The 5401-nt window shown below is 37.5% G+C and overlaps 1 pseudogene; it reads left to right on the plus strand.

The window, feature by feature from the left end:
- The first annotated feature begins 4670 nt into the window (after window positions 1-4670).
- Window positions 4671-5047, plus strand: LOC113199569 (nuclear inhibitor of protein phosphatase 1 pseudogene; annotated as a pseudogene).
- The last annotated feature ends 354 nt before the right edge of the window (window positions 5048-5401 follow it).

Below are 5401 nucleotides of genomic sequence, written 5' to 3' on the forward strand. Positions count from 1 at the left end.
AATTCAAAATGGATCAAAGACAAGGGCCGGGGTTGTGGCTCAGCGGTAGAGCACTCACCTAGGACATGTGAGGCCCTGGGTTTGATCCTCAGCACCACATAAAAATAAATAAATAAAATAAAAGGTATTGTATCCAACTACAACAAAAAATAAATATTAAAAAATAGATCAAAGACAAATATAACATAGCTGTAAATCTTTGTGACCTCGAATTTGGCAATGGATTCTTCAGTATGATACTAAAACCACAAGTAACCAAAGAAAAAATAGATATATTAGACCTAACCAAAATTTAAAACTTTGGTGCTTCAAATGAAAAGACAATTCACATAAATGGAGAAACTATTTGCAAATCATATATATGTTAAGGTACTTGCATCTAAAATTCTTGCAACTTAATTATAAGACAAGCCAATTAAAAATGGACAAAGGAGACTTCTTTTTTCTGGCCCAGCACATAAGGAGTTTCAAAGTCACCTCTCTGTTTTAACAAGTAAAAAACTAGAGAAGCTGAAAAACCAACAATTTTTCAAAAAAGCAATGTCACAAGATAAACCAGTGCCCCCATAATAGGAAGGATAGATAGACATACAGAGTCACAACTTACCAGAGCAGAAACCTATCAAAAGAGACCTCCACAAGAACCAGGATAGGAGAACCATAAATTATAAATTGGTGCCTCAGGATGGGCAAAGAAGAGCAATAAAAACTCCAGAGTTATAGTGGAGGCATGCTTTGAGTTTTACCTCCCAGGAGCTCTACCATGTTCTCACAGTAAAGTTCTCCTTGGGCTTTCAGCAGGGAGAAGAATAAAGTATCCATTTTGAAATATGCCAGAGCATTCTATCCTACTAAACAAGGCCTGCCTTCAGAGAAATTACTTTATCAGAGCCTAACCTCTTCTAGTTTTATCAGAGCCTAATAAATCTGACTAAAATGTCAATAGGCAATATAATCTTATGGGACTTACTATTATATATGCAATCTACTGTTGAACAAAAGATTATGCAGCACATGACTATGTAAACATATTCACTACAATACCTTTTACCCAGTACTCTATATGATTTTTGACAAAATATTACAAGGCATATTAAAAGGCAAAAAAAAATTGTTTGAATAGACTGAAGAAGCATCAGAACCTGAATAAGATATGCAGTTATGTTGGAATTTTCAGGTCATAAATTTAAAACAACTATGAATACCATGTTATAGGCTCTAACGGAAAACATAGACAATATATTAGCCCAGATGAGTGATATAAGCAGAGAGATGGAAATTCTAAGACTAAAAAAGGAAATACTAGAAATCAAAAACACTGCAACAAAAACAAAGAATGCCATTGACAGAGTCATTAGTATTACTGAACATGACTGACAGAAGAATATTTAACCTTGAGGCTATGTCAATAGGAAACCCCAAAACTGAAAGAAAAAGAGAAAAAAGACTGAAAAAAACCCCCAGAATATCCACAAGCTATGGGACAATTACAAAGTATAATATACACATAATGGAAATACCAGGAAGGAAAACAGACTAAGGAACAGGAGAAATATTTGAAGCAATAATGACTATAAATGCCCCCCAAACTAATGTTACATACAAAACCACACATACAAGAGGCTCATAGAATAATAAGAAGATAAATGTCAAAAAAAAAAAAAAAGAAAAGAAACAACTCTATACCTAGGTACATCACAATCAAATGGAAAAAACAAAGATAAAACCGATGCCTATAATATCAGTGGCAAGGGAGGCTGAGTCAGGAGGATTGCAAGTTCAAAGCTGGCCTTAGCAACTAAGTGAGGTCCCAAGTAACTTAGCAAGACTCTGTCTCAAAATTAAAAAAAAAAAAATGGGGGTGGGGGGCCAGGGATGTGGCTCAGTGGTTAATTACCTCTGGGGTCAATCTCTGGTAAAAAAAAAAAAAAAGATAAACAATATTAAAAGAAGACAGTGGGGAACATCTTACCTATAGAGGAAGAAAGAAAATAATTACATTCAACTTCTCAGAAATCATGGAAGCAAGAAAAGGGCAGAGTGAAATATATAAAGTGCTGTGAGGGAAAAAAAAAAACACACAACCTAAAATTCTGTAAGGTACAAAGTTATCATCCAAAAGTGAAAGGAAATTAAAGACTTTTTCAAGCATGAATTGAGGTAAATTTTTGCCAATAGATCTATCATGTAAAAAATAGTAAAAGAAGTTCTTCAAGCCAGGCTCATGCCTGTAATCCCAGTGGCTCAGGAGGTTGAGACAGGAGGATCACAAGTTCAAAATCAGCCTTAGCAATCAAGTAAGGCTCTAAGCAACCTGGTGAGACCCTGTGTCAAAGTTAAAAAAAAAAAAATTAAAAAGGGTTGGGGATGTGGCTCAGTGGTTAAAGCACCCCTGGGTTCAATTTCTGGTACCAAAAGAAAAAGAAGAAGAAGAGAAGGAGAAGAAGAAGAAGAGGAAGAGGAAGAGGAAGAGGAAGAGGAAGAGGAAGAAGAAGAAGAAGAAGAAGAAGAAGAAGAAGAAGAAGAAGAAGAAGAAGAAGTTGTTCTTCAGATAGAAGAAAAATAACATAGATCAGAAACTGATATATATATATATATATATATATATATATATATATATATATATGGAAAAAAGTGTGTTGAAGAATGAATAAGTAAAGGTAAATGAAAATATTTTTCTTATTCTTTACTAATCAGGACTGATAACTGTTTGCTCAAAATAATAGTAACAAGGTATTGCATTACATATACTTATGTATGTATATGTTTATTTATGCTTATGTATAAGCGAAATGAGTAAAAGTTATGACAAAAGAGATAGAAGGGAGATATTAGGAATATTTTGTTATAATAAGGTAGTTATAGTATCTGTGAAGCAGGACAGTGCTGTTTGAAAGTGGACTTGAATTAATTGCAAATGTATATTGAAAATTCTAGGGAAACTACTAAAAATAGTAAAAAAAAAAATCCAGATGTGGTGGCAAATGCTTGTAATACCAGCTACATAGGTGCTGAGGCAGGAGGATTGCAAGTTTGAGGCCAGTCTGGGTAACTTACTAAGACCCTGTGTCAAAATAAAATAAAAAGGGCTGGGGATGTAGCTCAGTGGTAGTGTGCCTTTGGGTTCAATCCCCCAGTATCTCAAAAAAAAAATGTGAAAAAGTATAACTGATCTTCTAAGAAAGGAGAGAAAATTAAATAATGTCAACTGCTTAATTAAAACCCCAAAAGGAGCTGGGGTATAGCAGTAGTATAATATGTGCTTAGTGTATATGAAGCCCTGGGTTCAATCCCCAGAAATAGAATTTAAAAAATAAAATAAAATCACAAAAATCAGAAACTGAGTGAAAAATAAAATCAGGAAGAACAATGGCAAGCAGTAGAAAAATGGTAACAAATATGTAGATATAATCCAACTATATCAATGATCACTTTAAAAGTCAGTTGTGTGCCAGGCACAGTGGCCTATGCCTGTAATTGGCTCAGGAGGCTGAGGCAGGAGGATCACGAGTTCAAAGCCAGCCTCAGCAAAAGCAAGGTGCTAAGCAACTCAGTGAGACCCTAATTCTAAATAAAACACAAAATAGGGCTAAGAATGTGACTTAGTGGCCAAGTGCTCCTGAGTTCAATTCCTGGTACATCCCCCCCCAAAAAGGGATGGAGCTGGGCACAGTGGTGTCCACCTGTAATCCCAGTGGCTCAGGAGGAGGAGAATCATGAGTTCAAAGCAAGCCTTAGCAATTTAGTGATGCCCTCAGCAACTTAGCAAGACCCTGTCTCTAAATAAAATACAAAAAGGGGCTGGGGGTATGGCCCAGTGGTTAAGTGCCCCTGAGTTCAATCCCTAGTACCAAAAACAATAACAAAAACTAAAGGGATGATGAAAGACATACCATGCTAATGCCCTGCAAAAGAAAAGGAGCTTTATAAATTTCAGACAAAGTAGATTTCAGAGCAAGGAAAGTTATCAGGGATAAAGAGGGGCAATACAAAAATGGCCAAATAGACATTTCTACAGTGAAAATATATCAATGGCAATGAGCACAAGAAAACATATTCAACATCATTTGCTATCAAGGAAACATAAATCAAAACCACAATGAAGCCAGATGCCATGGCACATGCCTGTAATTCCAGTGATTTGGGAGACTGAGGCAGGAGCATTGCAAGTTCAAAGCCAGCTTAAGCAACTAAGTGAAGAACTAAGCAATTTAGTGAGACCCTGTCTCAAAATAAAAACATAAAAAGGACTGGGGATTTGGTTCAGTGGTTAAGTGCCCTTGTGTTCAATCCCCAATATATAAAAAATGAAAACAAAACAAAATAAAACAAAGCCACAAAGAGGGCTGGGAGTGTAGCTCAGCGGTAAAGTTTATATACTTGTGAGAAGCCCTATGTTAAATTCCAAGCACCATTTGACTGCCTGACCTGGGCAGGAAAACCCCCAACTGGTTTACATCTGGATGTAGTCAAAGGAGACAAACTAACTGAGAACCTGATAGAGATCAAAACTTTCCACAACAAGTGGATTTCTACCCTCACCATTGAGGAGGGAAATCTGGACATTCAGAGACCAAAGAAGAAGAGGAAGAACTCACAAGTGACTTTCAGCGAGGGTGATGAGTACATCAACACAAAGGATGTGGATGCCTCAGTTGTCCCTTCGAAACATGTTGCAAACTGCAGTAGTCCCAGTGAAGAAGTGGGTAGAGGGTCCTGGCTCCCTGGTCCTGGAGGAATCAGGGAGCAGGTGCATGCAGAACTTTGCCTTTAGTGACGGACTCTACTGGGTCCTGCCCTGACACACAGCGAAGCAGGCTCCCAGCCACATGGCATTCATGGAATAGCACTCATTGGTGGTTTGCCTATGTCATACCCAAACCTCACCCTTGACGTGGACTTGACTCCTGTCATGCCATCAGCAGTGAATGTGAATCCTACACCAAATCCTGCAGTCTGTAACCCTGAAGCTGATAAGAAACCCAAGAAGAAATATGCAAAATAGGCTTGGCTGGGCAAGAAGCCCACATCTTCCTTGCTGATTTGATATTTTTGCTCATGGAGAAGGGTGCGATTGAGTGGAAATGGTGTGGAAGGGTGACAGGGTACTAATGAACTTGGGAGAAAAACGTTTCATGTGTGCAGTATCATCTTTCAGAATGTTTCCTGGGGTCCTAACCATGTAATAGTAAGACTGGGGGTGGGGCTAAAATATACCATAAAGACCTGTATTCAGGGGCTGGTGTTGTGGCTCAGAGGTCTAGTGCTCACCTAGCACGTGCAAGGCCCTGGTTTCAATCCTCATCACCACATAAAAATCAATAAATAAAGATATTGAGACAAACTACAACTAAAAAATAAAAAAAATATTTTTAAAAAACCCTGTATTCAGAACACTTTC

This window comes from Urocitellus parryii, chromosome X, assembly GCF_045843805.1.
Source record: "Urocitellus parryii isolate mUroPar1 chromosome X, mUroPar1.hap1, whole genome shotgun sequence".
NCBI classification, from domain to species: domain Eukaryota; kingdom Metazoa; phylum Chordata; class Mammalia; order Rodentia; family Sciuridae; genus Urocitellus; species Urocitellus parryii.